Source organism: Pristiophorus japonicus, chromosome 9 (assembly GCF_044704955.1).
Source record: "Pristiophorus japonicus isolate sPriJap1 chromosome 9, sPriJap1.hap1, whole genome shotgun sequence".
Lineage (NCBI taxonomy): Eukaryota > Metazoa > Chordata > Chondrichthyes > Pristiophoridae > Pristiophorus > Pristiophorus japonicus.
Window position 1 is genome coordinate 206,260,699 of NC_091985.1, and position 20,418 is coordinate 206,281,116.

Below are 20,418 nucleotides of genomic sequence, written 5' to 3' on the forward strand. Positions count from 1 at the left end.
CCAAGATGAGGAAGAACCCAGTCATGATTGTTTATCTTTAATTCAGGAGGCCTCGTCGGTCAGGGAAGATTTAGTTGACATACCAATGGAAGACCCAGACTGTATTATGTATGTTGACGGAAGTTCTTCTATTAATCCAGAAGGTACACGAATCTCAGGATACGCCATAGTAAACCAGGAGAATCAGGTCTTGTAATCTGCCGCTTTTGAAACCGCCTATTCTGCCCAACAAGCTGAACTATTCGCCCTCACCCGAGCCTGTATCTTGGCCAAAGACCTCAAAGTCAATATCTATACCGACGCTAGGTATGCCTTTAGGGTAGCCCATGATTTCGGACAGTTATGGAAAAATAGGGGATTCCTAACTTCACAGGGGAATGAGATATCTCATAGGCAACTAGTATCAGATTTGTTGCAAGCCCTCATGCTCCCTAAACGTATTGCTATTGTCAAGTGCACTGCCCACACTACCGGAAACTCTCCGGTCGATATAGGAAACCACTGTGCTGACAGAGAGGCTAAACAGGCCTCTTGCAGACAACAAATGGTGGTGCCTAGAATGATGAGTCAAACTAAAAGTCCTGCCAAGGATAAGTTAGCCTCGGAAAAACCAATGCCAACCATCCAAGATGTCATTAAAGCACAGGAGGACGCTCCTGAAAAAGATAAACTGTTGTGGAAAGATTATGGATGTACTTATGACAATGTTTCTAAACTCTGGACCACTCCCGCGGAACAGACTTGCATGTCTGATGAGTTGGCTCTATGGGTTATTGAATGTATGCATTTTGCTACTCATTGTGGAGCAAGGACAACAAGTGACACGCTTTTGGCCACTTGGTGGCACCCTAGACTCCAGATGCTAGCCCAGAACATCAGTAGTCGCTGCCTTGTTTGCCAACAGCATAATCCAGGGAAGGGAGTCCCCTGTGATTGGGGTAAGACGCCCTACCAGAAAGCCCCTTTGAGACCTTACAGTTGGACTACATTGCGTTGCAAAAAGTTCAGTGTTACAAATATGTGTTGGTAATAGTAGATATGTTTAGCAGATGGATTGAAGCCTACCCTACCCTGGATAATAAGGCTCAAACTGTTGTTAAGGTGTTAATGAGGGAAATTGTTCCTAGATATGGTATAGAAACATAGAAAATAGGTGCAGGAGCCATTCAGCCCTTCTAGCCTGCACCGCCATTCAATGAGTTCATGGCTGAACATGAAACTTCGGTACCCCCTTCCTGCTTTCTCGCCATAACCCTTGATCCCCCGAGTAGTAAGGACTTCATCTAACTCCCTTTTGAATATATTTAGTGAATTGGCCTCAACTACTTTCTGAGGTAGAGAATTCCACAGGTTCACCACTCTCTGGGTGAAGAAGTTTCTCCTCATCTCGGTCCTAAATGGCTTACCCCTTATCCTCAGACTGTGACCCCTGGTTCTGGACTTCCCCAACATTGGGAACATTCTTCCTGCATCTAACCTGTCTAAACCCATCAGAATTTTAAATGTTTCCATGAGGTCCCCTCTCATTCTTCTGAACTCCAGTGAATACAAGCCCAGTTGATCCAGTCTTTCTTGATATGTCAGTCCTGCCATCCCGGGAATCAGTCTGGTGAATCTTCGCTGCACTCCCTCAATAGCAAGTATGTCCTTCCTCAAGTTAGGAGACCAAAACTGTACACAATACTCCAGGTGTGGCCTCACCAAGGCCCTGTACAACTGTAGCAACACCTCCCTACCCCTGTACTCAAATCCCCTCGCTATGAAGGCCAACATGCCATTTGCTTTCTTAACCGCCTGCTGTACCTGCATGCCAACCTTCAATGACTGATGTACCATGACACCAAGGTCTCATTGCACCTGTTAATTCCTGGATTCTTTTACTTCAATCTGGTTCAGTAAAATTACTGAGTCGAATACCTCTTGTGCTTTGAACAAAGCAGTCTTTATTACCGGCCAGTAAGACCTATCAGACAGAAGATATACTCTCTGGATAGAGCGTACACACTCCCTACGGATAGGTGAAGTTACATCGTAAAGCGTTAACAGTTATACAGTTTTGAAATCAGATAACAAAATACAAATGGATTGACAGTCTAACTCAGCCACTCATTAGTCAATCTATATGAGATGTTCTTCTTGAAAGCTCAAGTATTGCCTCCAAATGTTTCAATCTAATGGTGTGACTATTTACTGAGACCTTGCAATTCTGCAGATGTATTTCATGTTACAATTATATATTATTGGCAGGATTAGTGACTTGAAACCTTGAGACAGACTGTTAGCTATGCTGATGTTGCACTATTTGCAATCTGACATTCTCCCAGCTATTCTTCCATGGCTTATACATTTTCATATATCCCGTTTACTTTACTGTCCTTAATTCCATATATTCCGTTCAGATATCCACATCCCCCCTTTTATCATTCTATGATAACATTTAGGATCATTCTATGAGTATTGCATTGTTGAGTAGTTCTCTAGTTTGTTGGATCATAACCCGGGAACCCTTGACCACAAGAGGGTCTGCTAACCTTGTCATTGCTTTACAGCAGAGGTTAAGGCAACCAACAATCAAACAGCAGGTAATTATTATGATGAGAACAATTGCCCCATGTATTAGATAGGATCTCCAAGATCCACCCAGAAACCAATCAAACCTGCTAAGTTCTTTTGCTGGTGTGGATAACTTTTTCACCTCCCTCCTTATGTGATCGGCAAGGTGGGTTATGTTTTCTGAACTATCAGGAATGTAAGTGCAACATTCAGATCCTATCAGGGCACACGTTCCCCCTTTCTCAGCTAACAGGTAATCGAGGGCCATTCGGTTTTGTAATGCTACGGTCCTTATCGCTACCATTTCAGCTGTGATGCCCTCCAGAGCCTCAGCAGTGCGGTGAGCTACCTGTTCCAATATCGTTTCTTTGAATCCATCTAACAGTCTCAGTTAGGGTCAGGGGAACGGTGCGCAAAGGAATTCCCCCTTTGGAATGTATAGGGATATGTGAACACACCCAGCATCTAGTGAAGTGCCCTTTTTCCGCATAAACGTAAGACATATACAAAAAGGTGTTTACATGGAGCTCTCGCCTTTGTCTTCCTTCCCGTGCACCAAAACTGTCATATATCAACACTATTATGCAGACAGTAGCATACAGACACAATCTCATCTTATAAATAGTCCAATTATTTAGCTGATAAAAAGAGTTCTGTTTTCACGTTTCCCTTCAGGTCTCCGTCAGTGTATTTGGTCAAACTGATCCTCCTTCAACTGCCTTGTTCAGCTATAGGGAGGAGGAGATCTGGAACAGAAACAGGAATTAGACTAACCAGCAAAATTTGTTTAAATGGTGATGAGCTTGCAGTGGTGCAGGTGAACCCAGACACTTTTCCCCTCAACCTTGGCTGCAGTGGGGGTAGTGAGTGACACCTAAAAAGGCCCCTCCTATTGTGGCTCTAATCCCTTCCGAATCCATACTTCCCTGGTGCCACGAGGGACTATTCGGGTAAGCATCTTGAACCTGGTTGTGAACTAGTCGCAGAGCCTGAGTCAGAGAAAGAACATAGGTGGTCATCAGTCTAGCTGAGATCTCATATCTAGGAACAATTTCCCTCATTAACACCTTAACAACAGTCTGAGTCTTATTGTCCAGGTTAGGGTAGGCTTCAATCCATCTGCTAAACACATCTACTATTACTAACACATATCTGTAACACTGAACTTTTTGCAACTCAATGTAGTCCAACTAAAATGTCTCAAAGGGACCTTCGGGTAGGGGCGTTTTACCCCAATCACAGGGGACTCCCTTCCCTGGATTATGTTGCTGGCCAACCAGGCAACGACTACTGATGTTCTGGGTGAGCGCCTGGAGTTTAGGGTGCCACCAAGTAGCCAAAAGCGTATCACTTGTTGCCCTTGCTCCACAATGAGTAGCAAAATGCAGACATTCTATAACCCATGAAACCAACTCGTCAGACATGCAAGTCTGTTCCGCGGGAGTGGTCCAGAGTTTAGAAACATTGTCATAAGTACATGCATAATATTTCCACAACAGTTTATCTTTTTCAGGAGCGTCCCCCTGTGCTTTTATAACATCTTGGATGGTTGGCATTGGTTTTTCCGAGGCTAACTTATCCTTTGCAGGATTTTTAATCTGACTCATAATTTTGGGCACTACCATCTGTTGGTCACGAGAGGCCTGTTTGGCCTCTTGGTACAATGGCAATGCGTTTGGGGAACATGAGAGCTTGCAACAAATCAGATACTAACTGTTTATGAGATATCTCATTCCCCTGTGAGGTTAGGAATCCCCTATTTTTCCATAATTGTCCGAAATCATGCGCCACCCCAAAGGCATACCTAGAGTCGGTATAGATATTGACTTTGAGATCTTTGGCCAAGATACAGGCTTGGGTGAGGGCGAATTGTTGAGCTTGTTGAGCAGAATAGGCGGTTTCAAAGCAGCAGATTCCAAGACCTGATTCTCCTGGTTTACTATGGCGTATCCTGAGATTCGTGTATCTTCTGGATTAATAGAAGTACTTCCGTGAACAAACATAAACAATCATGACTGGGTTCTTCCTCATCTTGGGGTGGCTCAGTAAGAAAACAGGCCGGATTAATTTTAGGATTGCCTGTGATTTCAGTGGGTTCTGTCGGATTGCCCTGCACTGAGATCTCAATCGGATCAATGGGAGTATAACCCACTTGGGAGGGGTTCTCTGCCCACACATAGTCAGGTATGCCGGAGCCAGTATGATGCTGTAGAGTCGTTAAGACCTTCTCGGGGTCCCCATGAAATTTGCACATCCCGGCTGGTAGGGTCAGCCTCATCTATGGCCTTGCGTACCATAACTCCCAAATCTTTAGCATGGTGAGGGGCTAATACTTCACAAGCAATATGCGGTGCCATTGTTAGGGGCTGTTTCCACAGATTCTTATCCACTTCCACAAAATCTGCCTCTCTTTCCAGTCCAGTCACTCTAGCCCTTAATAGAATTCCCTTCACTTCCCCTTCGTGATCCTGATAAAAGTTCTGCAGGTCCTGATTCTTTCCACTGGGATCGTATGCTAGGGTCACGTGACAGGGTGCCTGCGGCAGGTCCAGAGACCACCACTGAGGGGTTCTAGTGGTATAATACTGCCGCTTAAGGGTTTCCTGTTTTACAATAATCCCATTATCTCCACACTCCAAATGCAACTGGAATTTGCAAAGGAGGTCTCTAGCCATCAAGTTACAGTCCAGATTGGTTGTGATAACAACTCGATGTTCCACCGATTCTTCCTGGTAACCCATTTTAACCGGTTCTGACACTGGGAATGTCGAGATTTGTCCCAGGAATCCTGAAAGTTCCTGTGTTTCAGTAGAAGCAGGGAGTTTAAGCTTTGATTGTACAGAAGACATGAAGGCTCCCGTATCTATCAAAAAGGGTTGCCACTCATTCAGAATGGGTTCGTCGTCCGGGGAGGATCCCTGCACAATCAAGCTGCGTAGTCAATCGGGGGACAATTGACCAAAGGGGTTGTTCTGGGAGAAGTTAGTGTAAGATCCTCCTCTCCCCCCTTGCCCCCCTGTTCTTCCTCCTCTTCCTTTTCCATGCTGACGGTAGGGGCAATTTTTATTCCAATGTCCTTCCTGCCCACAATTAAAACAGTCAATTCCTCTTACCCAGTCCCGGCCTCTTCCCATACCATGCCGGGGACAATAGGGAGGTTTATTAGCAGGGCTCGGGCCGTTTGGTTGTTTAGTATAACCGTATCCTTGCTTATCCATCCAATCCTGTATGCAACACTGCGGTTCTATTGATCCTTCCTCCCGAGATGGCTCTTCCTTTCTAGTCACGTATTCAGTTTTGACCCGGGTTGGGGGCGCACCTCCCCCCTCCCCTTTCTTTTTCTGCCAATAATATCTAACTGCCCTTTCCATCTGTCCGGATAGCGTGAGCAATCAAATAGTTGTTTGAAGATCACAGACATCTATAGAGAGGTGGTCTGCAGCTTGTTGTGCATCAGGGTTTGGCATTGGTCTGACAGGGAATTGGTGTCGGGACTTTGGGATCTTGGAAATCATTTCCAGGCCGGAGGATGTTTCAGAGCTGTCTGACTGCTTGACAGTTCTGCGTCTCGATCGGCGGGGGTGTTTGCTATGTCTTTCACAACTTGGACTGGTAGGTTGACTAGAAGATTTACGGGACTGTTTGTGATGTTGAGATATAGTTCTGCCCTTTCGAGTGTGAGATCTGGTCCTTTCGGCTGTATTGCTTGTAAACTGGGGATCCGAATCGCTATCAGAGGATGAGGAGTCAGTTTGGGTTTGTTGCTTTGGTGATATGTGGTTGTTCCTAACTCTTTTTACCGGAGTGTTAGGTGGAGGGTGTTGGGAAGAGGACTGGAGCAAGAGGCCAGGGGGTGCGGGAGGCGCCGTTGGGCGCTGAGTCAGTGGCCACTCATCAATTTCATCATCAGCCTCGGTTAACACAAACCCAGCCATTTTAACTTGTAGTTGATCAATACCTTTCTCAGAGGTCCCAGAGGATCTCTTAGCAAGTTTCTCGTGTGCACATTCATTCTTTTTTTTTAAAGACGTCTACAGTTTTAACATGTGTTCCCTCTGTCAATGCAAGTCCTAATTTAATAGCATTGTTTGCCAACTCGATAGAAGTGATGCATCTTTTAATTTCTGACAATAATGTCGCCAGGTTGCAATTAAATTTTTTTTATCCCCTTTTCCTCGTCCCCTTCTCCAAATTAATCCCTGTGCTTTTTTTTTACCTCTACGCTTCTAGTGTCACTTAGAGGCCACTGGTCATCCCCTAATAATTTGTTCAGGGCTCCTGATAATTTTCTAAAGTCTTCAGCTCTTTCAGGGAATTCCTCACATAACTTTTGTAGCGGACTATCCGCATCCGTGGTTTTATCTAACTGATTTCCCATTTTCACACTGCCCCTCGTATTACTGTGTCGCTACGCGTTCGTGTCGTCGTGCAATTTAAACAAACTTACAAATAGACACAGACTTTACAGAACTAACACGGACTTTAACTAACTCCAAATCTAACACTTACCCGCATCGCCGCACGGTCCGCGTCGCCGCACGATCTCAATACTAAACTACCACGTCGCCTCGCAGTTCACGTCGCCGCGCAATCCGCGTCGACCCGTGGCTCGCGTCGCCGCGCGAGTTAAGATACTTTAACTTTACTTCAAACACTTACCCGCATCGCCGCACGGTCCGCATAGCCGCGCGATCTTAAAACTAAACTTAAAACTCTAAACACTTTAAGACTTACAGACTTACTGCCATTAGCACTGACTTTCGCGATTCGCGTTGCTGCGCCTCTGCGTCATTAAGCGTCGGCGTCACTGCGCTTTTACGTCACCGCGCGTCTACGTCACTGCGCGTTGACGTCACTGCGCGTTCGCTTCACTGCGCGTTTACGTCACTGCGCGTTCGCTTCGGCCCTTCTCTCGGCCGCGCGTTCGCGTCGGCCCTACCTTCCGAGTTGCTGCGGGGTTTTTTTTTAAATTCAATCAGAGCCGAGACGGGCCAAGTGATATTCAAGGTCCCTTCGTCGTACCTGAGTTGAACACCTATCCTCTATTTAAATCCCCATTTTATTCCCTGTGAGCCTAATTTTCTAATTTTGATTTCTTATGAGCCTCAATTAATTTCTTTTAGTCTCCAAATTTCCCTATCCTTTGACGTTACTGCGCAGTTTAAATTCAATCAGTCAATGAAAGCCCTAATTTAATGGAGTTTTTCTGCCAACTGGACAGGAGTGATTTTATATTTTTCATAATTTAAAATCTCAGAACATTTTTTTCTTTCAGCACCTATTTAGTACGTTACTTTTTTTTATAACTAGAGAGAAGTCTGGCACGTAGGCTGTGGACTGCTTTTCGTTATCTCAATTGTTCCAGCCTCAAGGTCGTGTTATTTAATATAATTTTTTTTAAAAATCCTTTTGAATCCATCTCAGTTGTTTTGCTGTGCCTTCTCTGAATGTTTGCTTTCAACAAGTTTTTCTGAACTTTTTAAAACCACCGGGACCATGTAATTTTTTCTTTTTTTTTTAACAAATCTATCCTTTGGGCATTTCCTGGCTCCGCAACTTATCATCCGAATATACGTAATTCAATAAGGTTCACACTCTTAAACTTCCCACATACAGGACAACACTACGAAGGGTTAAAACAAACTTTCATTCTGTTTGAGATAAAACAAACCACAACTCCCCGGCTTTTTTTTTACAGTAAAAGTCACAGAAGCATTTCTCATTTAAACAGACATTCACAAGAGTCTCTTTTCTTTCCTATTAATTTTTTTTTGGATCCATGATTGATCATCTATCCCTATCTAGCTCTAACTATCTTTCCCTTTCCAAGTCGCCGCTTGGTTTGCGTCATCGCACAATTTCCCTATCTCTATCCCTATTCTAAGTTTGAAAGGTATTCACCAGATTGTCCTGGATCTCGTTCAGACACTACCTGAGAACCAGCGAGTGGCTAAACTTTCCTCAGACTTTTGAAACCGGGGGAAACTGGAGCAGTATTGAAATTATACTCACTCCAGTGGCCATTTTCCCCTCGTCTCGTCCAAGGCTAGTCTGGCTCTTAATTCGCAAGTTTTCGGCAGTCGTCCGTTGAGATCCCACTTCTGACACCAAATGTTAATTCCTGGATTCTTTTACTTCAATCTGGTTCAGTAAAATTACTGAGTCGAATACCTCTTGTGCTTTGAACAAAGCAGTCTTTATTACCGGCCAGTAAGACCTATCAGACAGAAGATATACTCTCTGGATAGAGCGTACACACTCCCTACGGATAGGTGAAGTTACATCGTAAAGCGTTAACAGTTATACAGTTTTGAAATCAGATAACAAAATACAAATGGATTGACAGTCTAACTCAGCCACTCATTAGTCAATCTATATGAGATGTTCTTCTTGAAAGCTCAAGTATTGCCTCCAAATGTTTCAATCTAATGGTGTGACTATTTACTGAGACCTTGCAATTCTGCAGATGTATTTCATGTTACAATTATATATTATTGGCAGGATTAGTGACTTGAAACCTTGAGACAGACTGTTAGCTATGCTGATGTTGCACTATTTGCAATCTGACATTCTCCCAGCTATTCTTCCATGGCTTATACATTTTCATATATCCCGTTTACTTTACTGTCCTTAATTCCATATATTCCGTTCAGATATCCACACACCTTCCCTTTTTCTAATCTGTCACCATTCAGATAATAGTCTGTCTCTCTGTTTTTACCACCAAAGTGGATAACCTCACATTTATCCACATTATACTTCATCTGCCATGCATTTGCCCACTCACCTAACCTATCCAAGTCACTCTGCAGCCTAATAGCATCCTCCTCGCAGCTCACACTGCCACCCAACTTAGTGTCATCCGCAAATTTGGAGATACTGCATTTAATCCCCTCGTCTAAATCATTAATGTACAATGTAAACAGCTGGGGCCCCAGCACAGAACCTTGCGGCACCCCACTAGTCACTGCTTGCCATTCTGAAAAGTACCCGTTTACTCCTACTCTTTGCTTCCTGTCTGACAACCAGTTCTCAATCCACGTCAGCACACTAGCCCCAATCCCATGTGCTTTAACTTTGCACATTAATCTCTTGTGTGGGACCTTGTCGAAAGCCTTCTGAAAGTCCAAATATACCACATCAACTGGTTCTCCTTTGTCCACTTTACAGGAAACATCCTCAAAAAATTCCAGAAGATTTGTCAAGCATGAGTTCCCTTTCACAAATCCATGCTGACTTGGACCTATCATGTCACCATTTTCCAAATGCGCTGCTATGACATCCTTAATAATTGATTCCATCATTTTAACCACTACTGAGGTCAGGCTGACCGGTCTATAATTCCCTGTTTTCTCTCTCCCTCCCACCTATGTTCTTTCTCTGACTCAGGCTCTGCGACTAGCTTACAACCAGGTTCGAGAGGCTCACCTCGACCTCCCAGTTTTACCCGAATCATCCCTCGTGGCACCGGGGAAGTATGTCCTGATTAAGAAATGGATTCGAAAGGGACTAGAGCCACTGTGGGAGGGCCTTTTCAGGTGTTACTCACTACCCCCACCGCAGCTAAGGTTGAAGGGAGAAGTGCCTGGTTTCACCTGCACCACTGTAAACTGGCTACTACATAAGCCTATGTTATCAGCCGTCCTAACCCTTGTTTCTGTTCCAGACTTCCTCTCCACCATAGCTGAATAAACCACATCCTTGGGGCAGGAAGAAAAACGCCAAGAACACGGGAAAAGAAAGGAACAAACAGACTTAGCTGTTTTTGATTTGACCTTATCTTATTGTTAACTAATGTATTGTATCATCTAAAATTATTTAAACATGTGTAAGCTAGTAGGTATAATTGTGCTATCTTGTGCTATCCTAGCAGAACTAGAAGGGGTATACCAGGAAGATGTGTGGAATTAATAGACTCCATGAATCCTAAGTGCAGGGGATCCCAGGGAAAGAACGGAGCGGTATGCTCAGACATTGCAAGCTACCCGCTTTGCTTCTCAGGACAAGGGTGGGGTTGTGTATATGCCCTGGTCCCCGGGAACGCCACCTGTGTGCAGACGCAGTGTGCCCGTCAGCACTGTCGAGTGCGTAAGGGCCAGTTTACCTGTACCTGTAACGAGCAAAGATGCCTGAACGTGACCGCAGGAAGGCAAGTTATCTGCGGTCAGTGTAACGGAACTCATGTCAGCTCAGAAACATGGGCATACCCGTTTGATGCTTACCAATTGGTAGGATCAGGCTCAAATTCAAGGGAACCTAGCAAATGGTGGTATAAGCAGTTCACGAGTGTTAGCAACACCGACGTAAAGTGTTATAGAGCTAAGGAAGGATTTGTGTTCCTCCTCAACGGCACCTTCAAGTGGCCTCCCACTAACCTTGGCCACTTTGTATGCCATTGTTTTCAATTTGATCCCATCCTTTACTTCCTTCATTAACCGCGGATAGTTCTCCCGTCGCTTAAAGTCTTTCCTTCTCACCAAAATATATTTGCTCGTGGCTCAGGTAGTAGTCCAGAGATTATTGCCTTTGTGGTTCTGATTTTTAATTTAGCCCCGAGCTGCTCAAAATCCTTAAGCAGAACCCCTTTCTTTGTTCTGCCTATGTCATTGGTACCTACGTGGACCACGACAACTGGATCTTCCCCCTCCCACTCCAATTCCTCTTCAGCCTAGAGGACAAAGAAACATAGAAAATAGGTGCAGGAGTAGGCCATTCGGCCCTTCGAGCCTGCACCGCTATTCAATGAGTTCATGGCTGAACAGTAAGTAACTTGTTAACATTGTTGTTGCCAATTTAAGTGTATCTAAGGGTTAAGTCATGGCAGGAGAGCTCGGTCACGTGATATGTGCCTCCCGTACCATGTGGGAACTCAGAGACACTTCCAGTGTCCCTGACGACTACGTGTGTGGGAAGTGTATCAGCCTCCAGCTCCTGACTGACCGCGTTGCGGAATTGGAGCTGAAGGTGGATTCACTCTGGAGCATCCACGATGCTGAGAATGACGTGAGTAGCATGTATAGCGAGCTGGTCTTACCACAGGTGAAGAGTCCACAGCCAGCTAGGGAATGGAAGACCAGCAGGAAGAGCAGTGCAAGGAAGGTAGTGCAGGGGTCCCATGCGGTCATCCCCCTGCAAAACAGATACACCGTTTTGAGTACTGTTGAGGGGGATGACTCATCAGGGGAGGGCAGCAGCAGCCAAGTTCATGGCACCGTGGCTGGCTCTGCTGCACAGGAGGGCAGGAAAAAGAGTGGGAGAGCGATAGGTGATTCTATTGGAAGGGGAATAGATAGGCGTTTCTGCGGCTGCAACCGAGACTCCAGGATTGTATGTTGCCTCCCTGGTGCAAGGATCAAGGATGTCTCGGAGCAGGTGCAGGACATTCTAAAAAGGGAGGGAGAACAGCCAGTTGTCGTGGTGCACATTGGTACCAACGACATAGGTAAAAAAAAGGGATGAGGTCCTACGAGACGAATTTAAGGAGCTAGGAGCTAAATTAAAAAGTAGGACCTCAAAAGTAGTAATCTCGGGATTGCTACCAATGCCACGTGCTAGTCATAGTAGGAATCGCAGGATAGCGCAGATGAATACATGGTTTGAGCAGTGGTGCAGCAGGGAGGGATTCAAATTCCTGGGGCATTGGAACAGGTTCTGCGGGAGGTGGGATCAGTACAAACTGGACGGTCTGCACCTGGGCAGGACCGGAACCAATGTCCGAGGGGGAGTGTTTGCTAGTGCTGTTGGGGAGGAGTTAAACTAATATGGCAGGGGGATGGGAACCAATGCAGGGAGACAGAGGGAAACAAAAAGGAGACAAAAGCAAAAGACAGAAAGGAGATGAGTAAAAGTGGATGGCAGAGAAACCCAAGGCAAAAAACAAAAAGGGCTACTGAATATAAAGGGGCTGCAGGAGGGGTCAAAACTAAAAATCATGGTTTAAAAACTAGAATTAAAACACTCTACCTAAACGCACGCAGCATTCAAAATAAAGTAAATGAGTTGACGGCACAAATCATTACAAATGGGTATGATATGGTGGCCATTACAGAAACATGATTGCAGGGTGGCCAAGACTGGGAATTAAACGTACAGGGGTATCTGACGATTCGGAAAGATAGACAAGAAGGGAAAGGAGGTGGGGTAACCCTGTTAATAAAGGATGATATCAGGGCAGTTGTGAGAGACGATAGTGGCTCTAATGAACAAAATGTTGAATCATTGTGGGTGGAGATTAGAGATAGTAAGGGGAAAAAGTCACTGGTGGGCATAGTTTATAGGCCCCCAAATAATAACTTCACGGTGGGGCGGGCAATAATCAAGGGAATAATGGAGGCATGTGAAAAAGGAACGGCAGTAGTCATGGGGGATTTTAACCTACATATCGATTGGTCAACTCAAATCGCGGGGTAGCCTGGAGGAGGAATTCATAGAATGCATACGGGATTGTTTCTTAGAACAGCATGTTACAGAACCTACAAGGGAGCAAGCTATTTTAGATCTGGTCTGGTGTAATGAGACAGGTAAAATAAACGATCTCCTAGTACAAGATCCTCTCGGAATGAGTGATCACAGTATGGTTGAATTTGTAATACAGATTGAGGGTGAGGAAGTTGTGTCAGAAACGAGCGTACTATGCTTAACAAAGGGGACTACAGTGGGATGAGGGCAGAGTTGGCTAAAGTAGACTGGAAACACAGACTAAACGGTGGCACAATTGAGGAACAGTGGAGGACTTTTAAGGAGCTCTTTCATAGTGCGCAACAAAAATATATTCCAGTGAAAAAGAAGGGTGGTAAGAGAAGGGATAAGCAGCCGTGGATAACCAAGGAAATAAAGGAGAGTATCAAATCAAAGACCAATGCGTATAAGGTGGCCAAGGTTAGTGGGAAACTAGAAGATTGGGAAAATTTTAAACAACAGCAAAGAATGACTAAAAAAGCAATAAAGAAAGGAAAGATAGATTACGAAGGTAAACTTGCGCAAAACATAAAAACAGATAGTAAAAGCTTTACGATATATAAAACGGAAAAGAGTGACTAAAGTAAATGTTGGTCCCTTATTAGATGAGAAGGGGGATTTAATAATGGGAGATGTGGAAATGGCTGAGACTTTAAACAATTATTTTGCTTCGGTCTTCACAGTGGAAGGCACAAAAACCATGCCAAAAATTGCTGGTCATAGGAATGTGGGAAGGGAGGACCTTGAGACAATCACTATCACTATGGGAGTAGTGCTGGACAGGCTAATGGGACTCAAGGTAGACAAGTCCCCTGGTCTTGATGAAATGCATCCCAGGGTATTAAAAGAGATGGCGGAAGTTATAGCAGATGCATTCGTTATAATCTACCACAATTCTCTGGACTCTGGGGAGGTACCAGCGGATTGGAAAGCAGCTAATGTAACGCCTCTGTTTAAGAAAGGGGGCAGACAAAAGGCAGGTAACTATAGGCCGGTTAGTTTAACATCTGTAGTGGGGAAAATGCTTGAAACAATCATTAAGGAAGAAATAGCGGGACATCTGGATAGGAATAGTGCAATCAAGCAGACGCAACATGGATTCATGAAGGGGAAATCATGTTTAACTAATTTACTGGAATTCTTTGAGGATATAACGAGCATGGTAGATAGAGGTGTACCGATGGATGTGGTGTATTTAGATTTCCAAAAGGCATTCAATAAGGTGCCTCACAAAAGGTTACTGCAGAAGATAAAGGTACACGGAGTCAGAGGAAATGTATTAGCATGGATAGAGAATTGGCTGGCGAACAGAAAGCAGAGAGTCGGGATAAATGGGTCCTTTTCGGGTTGGAAATCGGTGGTTAGTGGTGTGCCACAGGGATCGGTGCTGGGACCACAACTGTTTACAATATACATAGATGACCTGGAAGAGGGGACAGAGTGTAGTGTAACAAAATTTGCAGATGACACAAAGATTAGTGGGAAAGCGGGTTGTGTAGAGGACACAGAGAGGCTGCAAAGAGATTTAGATAGGTTAAGCGAATGGGCTAAGGTTTGGCAGATGGAATACAATGTCGGAAAGTGTGAGGTCATCCACCTTGCGGAAAAAAAACAGTAAAAGGGAATATTATTTGAATGGGGAGAAATTACAACATGCTGAGGTGCAGAGGTACCTGGGGGTCCTTGTGCATGAATCCCAAAAAGTTAGTTTGCAGGTGCAGCAGGTAATCAGGATGGCGAATGGAATGTTGGCCTTCATTGCGAGAGGGATGGAGTACAAAAGCAGGGAGGTCCTGCTGCAACTGTATAGGGTATTGGTAAGGCCGCACCTGGAGTAGTGCGTGCAGTTTTGGTCACATTATTTAAGGAAGGATATACTGGCTTTGGAGGGGGTACAGAGACGATTGACTAGGCTGATTCCGGAGATGAGGGGGTTACCTTATGATGATAGATTGAGTAGACTGGGTCTTTACTCATTGGAGTTCAGAAGGATGAGGGGTGATCTTATAGAAACATTTAAAATCATGAAAGGGATAGACAAGATAGAGGCGGAGAGGTGTTTCCACTGGTCGGGGAGACTATAACTAGGGGGCACAGCCTCAAAATACGGGGGAGCCAATTTAAAACCGAGTTGAGAAGGAATTTCTTCTCCCAGATGGTTGTGAATCTGTGGAATTCTCTGCCCAAGGAAGCAGTTGAGGCTAGCTCATTGAATGTATTCAAGTCACAGATAGATAGATTTTTAACCAATAAGGGAATTAAGGGTTACGGGGAGCGGGCGGGTAAGTGGAGCTGAGTCCACGGCCAGATCAGACATGATCTTATTGAATGGCGGAATAGGCTCGAGGGGCTAGATGGCCTACTGCTGTTCCTAATTCTTATGTTCTTATGTATGCAACTTCAGTACCCCATTCCTGCTTTCTCGCCATACCCCTTGATCCCCCGAGTAGTAAGGACTACATCTAACTCCTTTTTGATGTCCTTAACCTTGGCACTGCGCAGGCATCATAGCCTTCGGGACTCACACACTCGGCTGCAGAGAACAGTATCTATCTCTGAAACTATACTGTTTCCTAACACTACATCATTTCTTTTTACTCCCCCCACATGAATGGCCTCCTGTACCACGGCGCTGTGGTCAGTTTGCTCATCCTCCCTGCAGTCCCTTCCCTCGTCCAAGCAGGGAGCAAGAATCTCGTACCTGTTGGACAATTGCAAGGACTGAGGCTCCTCCATCACTACCTCCTGGGTCCCCACAGCTGCCTTGCTCGTAGTCACACCCTCCTGTCCCTAACCACGGGCCAAATTTGAATTAATTAATCTAAGGGGTGTGATGCCTCCTGGAACACAGGGTCCAGGTAACTCTCCCCCTCCCTGATGTGTCTGCAGCTCGGACTCCAGCTCATCAACGTGGAGCCGAAGTTCCTCGAGCAGCCAACACTTACTGCAGATGTGGTCGCCGTGGACCTCGATCGGGTCAACCAGCTCCCACATGCAGCAGCAGTAACACATCGCCTGCCCTGCCATCTCGAATGTATTTAGTTAAGTTTTCACGTTTTGAAAGTTTCGATTTTTAATCTCAGCTCTTAATTTAATGGCCAAGAAAAGAGAGAAAAACTGACCAACCAATCACTTGCCTACTTTCCTATGATGTCACACTTTGAATCTTTTTATTTCTTATCCTCCCAGGTCACTTGGTGCTGTTTCGGCTGTCTGCTCAGCTGTCTCACGCCCTTTGTAGGCTTACCGCTGCTCCCACTCTCGCGCCCTTTCCGAAGTCTCACTGCTCGGCTGACTCACGCCCTTTGTAAGCTTGCCGCTGCTCCCGCTCTCGTGCCCTTTCCGAAGGGATGGGCGCAAGTAGGTTTTTCCCCTCGTGTTGGTTCTCTCACCACCTGCTACAGGCCCAGTCTAGCAGCTATGTCCTTCAGCACTCGGCCAGCTCGGTCAGTAGTGGTGCTACCGAGACAGTCTTGATGGACATTGAAGTCCCCCACCCAGAGTACATTCTGTGCGCCTTGCTGCTCTCAGTGCTTCTTCCAGGTGATGTTCAACATGGAGGAGTATTGATTCATCAGCTGAGGGAGGGCGGTAGGTGGTCATCAGCAGGAGGTTTCCTTGTCCATGCTTGACCTGAAGCCACGAGACTTAATGGGTTACGGTGTCAATGTTGAGGACTCCCAGGGCCACACCCTCCCGACTGTATACTACTGTACCGCCACCGGTGGGACAGGACATACCCAGGGATGGCGATGGAGGAGTCTGGAACATTGTTTGAAAGGTATGATTCTGTGATTATGACTATGTCAGGCTGTTGCTTGACTAGTCTGGGACATCTCTTCCAATTTTGGCACAAGTCCCCAGATGTTGATGAGAAAGACTGGGCTGGGTGTGCCGTTGTCGGGTCCGTAGCCGGTGCGGAGGTCGATGCCGGGTGGTCCGTCCGGTTTTATTCTTAATATTGTTTTTCGTAGCGGTGGATCAATTGATGAATCAATATGATCTTATTGAATGGTGGAGCAGGCTCGAGGGGCCAAAGGGCCTAGTCCTGCTTCTAATTCTTATGTGCTTATACCCTAGCCCAGACCCTGTCTCTATATTAAGAACAATGGTCCCAACACTGATCCTGGGGGACACCACTGTTTACATCCCTCCAGTCTGAAGAACATCCATTAACCACTACTCTCTGTTTTCTGCCCTTTACCCAACTTCCTCTCCACACGGCCCCACTCCCTTTAATACCATGAGCCTTAATTTGATCAACAAGCCTCCTGTCCGGCACCTTATCAAACACCTTTTGACAATCCATCTACACAACAGCCATTGCATTTCCTTTCTCACTGCACTGTGTTATTTCCTGCAATAATCCCTGCTGTCTGTCCTGAATCAATACATTTCACTGCGAAATGTTGCGACGTTTACTTCTGTAACCAGAATCCCCCGCGCAGGGGTAAAGTCCTCTATCAATGACACCAGGAGCCCAGACACGGGACCGGGCTGTGCTCTGAGCAGGCGCAGTGCCAGTGGTGGAGGTGGTCTGAGGCGGAAGAGACGTTCCGCGAGTCAGTCGGAGCTTGTGGGCTCAGCGGAGGAATTGGACTCCTGGGTGGGCAGCTTCATAAACAGCTGGTGTAGGCCCCAGGCACCTAATATGAACCGGCAGGACCCATGTTTGACCCGCGGTGATGGACCCGACGCTCGGGGTAACTAGCCGAATTCTTAGACACGATCAGCGTGCCTGCGCGGCCATCTTGGTACAGGAGCAGAGGGCAGGCGGGGCTTTAGGGTCCCAGTGACCTCGAGAGAAAATCATTTCCTCATTTATTCTCAGTCTGCACAGACGGAATGTAGAACTGAACCCAACCAGAGAAGAGGGAGTGAGAAAACTGCAGATGGAAGAAAGAAATGATGGAGGTGGTGCGATGAGTTTGGATTTCAGCACAGGGTGGAGGGAGAGTGTGTGGGATGGGAATTTACAGCTTTGGGGAACAAGAGACGAAAGAATGTTCCATAAAAAGTAGGATTGTCTGTCCTCAATTTCTATCCTGCACTTCCAGTGCTGACTTTCGTAAACACCTTTTACAGGATATTAGAAGAGGAGGATTTACAGACAGGAAACTAGAACCAATCATATCAAGATCTGACAGAGTCATTCGATTCACTTGAATATCATCGGCCTTTGAATGTGAAAGGAGAAACGTTTGTCTACTCTGTCTGTGGAAAAATATTTCAAACATCAGTGTGACTGGAAAAGCACTGAGACACACACACCCGAGTGAGAGTGTTCCAGTGCACTGATTGTGGAAAGAGCTTCGACCAGTTACACAGCCTGAAAAAACATCGCACTATTCACAGCGGTGAGAAACCATACACGTGTTCTGTGTGTGGACGAGGCTTCAACTGATCGTCAAACCTGGAAGACACAAGGACACCTGCACCATGGAGAAACCATGGAAATGTGGAGACTGTGGGAAGGGATTCAATTGCCCCTCTGCGCTGGAAACTCATCGACGCAGTTACACCGGGGAGAGGCCGTTCACCTGCCCCGCGTGTGGGAAGGGATTCACTCGTTCATCTCACCTCACTGAACACCAGCGAGTTCACACTGGGGAGAGGCCGTTCACCTGCACTGTGTGTGGGAAGGGATTCACTTGTTCATTCAGCCTGCTGGCACACCAGTGAATTCACACTGGGGAGAGGCCATTTACCTGTCCTGTGTGTGGCAAATGGTTTGCTAAATCATCTCATCATCTGAGTCACCAGCGAGCTCACACAGGAGAGAGGCCATTCATCTGCTCTGTGTGTGGAAAGGGATTCACGAATTCATTTGAGCTTCATGCTCACCAGCGTATTCATACCGGGGAGAGACCTTTTACCTGTTCTGTGTGTGGGAAGGCATTCACTCGTTCATCCCACCTCACTGAACACCAGCTTGTTCACACCAATAAGAGACTGTTTAAATGTTCTGACTGTGAAAAGAGCTATAAAAGCAGAAATGATCTGATGAAACACCAACGCACTCACACTGGGGAGAGGCCGTTCATCTGCTCCGAGTGTGGGAAGGGCTTCACTCTTTCATCCAACCTGCTGACACACCAACGCATTCACACTGGGGAGAGACCATTCACCTGCTCTGAGTGTGGGAAGGGCTTCACTCGTTTATCCAACCTTCAGTCACACCAGCGAGTTCACAAGTGACTGCAGGGGTTGGATTCTGCTTTTATTGTTGCCGTTAATCACATCCAGGACTGAACCATGTTCACTCGGAGTTTGTTGCTGCTGGTGTAATTAATCCCTATAACTGGGCTGGAGTTTAATTTTCTGGATATCAGAATCATAGAATGGTTACAGCATAGAAGGAGACCATTCGGACCGTCGAGCCCGTGCTGGCTCTCTGCAAGTCCCACTCCCTGCCCTTTCGCTGTAGCCCTGCAAATGTTTTATTTCAGGTACTGTTAATACAGATTCTTTTTCCCTCAATCTGTTTCAGCGAATACACTGATACGCGAACACCTCTTTGCCTTTTCTGTAAAAGACCTTTATTGAAGATTCTCCAGCCGGGACTTGTCAAGACAAAGGAACACTCTCAATCAGAGTCTGTTTACCTTCCCCTGGACAAGCCCCTTTTCAGCGCGACACAACAACAGTTATACACTTTCAAAACAGAACACATTTGATTTGCACTTGGTCTATCCAATTCCTTTCTGCCTCCCCCCCCCCCGAGTACGTCCAATGGCAGGCAAGAAAGTCTCCCAATTAGGGCTGGTGTCAGGTCAGGTTATTTATAGCTTTGCTACACTGTCTTCCCTTATCAGTAAAGAACCCAATTAGTTTCCCTTCCTCCTTATCAGTAGAAGCTATTACTTTTTCCCTCCTATCTAGGATTGCTTTCTTTCTTTGTGTTGCCTTGCGGCTTTCTCATGACCCGTGTCTAACCTCAACTTCAACTCTTGGTAACCCCTTTTTTTCTGTTGGTTCTGCAGTTGTCTGCATCTTGACATTTCTTTAGCTATTTTCCCATGATTCCCTATCTCCATCCTTTTGCCACATTCTCTATCCATTTACCACCTTCGCAACCCTTCTTTACACATTCTCATTCCCCCCTTTTATCATTCCATGATAACCCTGGTGCTTATTCCAGGAGTATCGCGTTTAGCCGTGCACATTCTCTTTCCTGATCCTCCTTATTGTCTATGAGTCCGCCTCGAACCTCTTCGCCAGGTCTTATCAATGTCTGTTTAGGTTCTCACATCGTATCCTGTCGGAATATTATTGAATTGATAACTTCTGGAGCCTTGGTACAAGGCTGAAGAGAGGCCTTTTACCTCCTTATGGGCCAGTGCAGGAACCAGCACTTTAACCCTTGTCCCGCTGGTACCCCTAATGCCAAATTTCTCTTACAATTCC

The 20,418-nt window shown here is 45.8% G+C and overlaps 1 protein-coding gene and 1 long non-coding RNA gene across 2 annotated transcripts in view; one reads left to right on the forward strand and one right to left on the reverse strand.

Moving 5' to 3' along the window:
- LOC139273506 (zinc finger protein 436-like) overlaps positions 1 to 20,418 on the forward strand; it is a 52,324-nt gene that overhangs the window by 14,034 nt on the left and 17,872 nt on the right. The gene's annotated exons all lie outside the window — the stretch shown is intronic.
- LOC139273562 (uncharacterized) lies at positions 1,921 to 8,559 on the reverse strand. Its single transcript, XR_011595204.1, has 2 exons — positions 7,288 to 8,559; positions 1,921 to 3,299 (listed from the first exon to the last, which is right to left on the reverse strand). It is a non-coding gene; the product is annotated as an uncharacterized lncRNA (long non-coding RNA).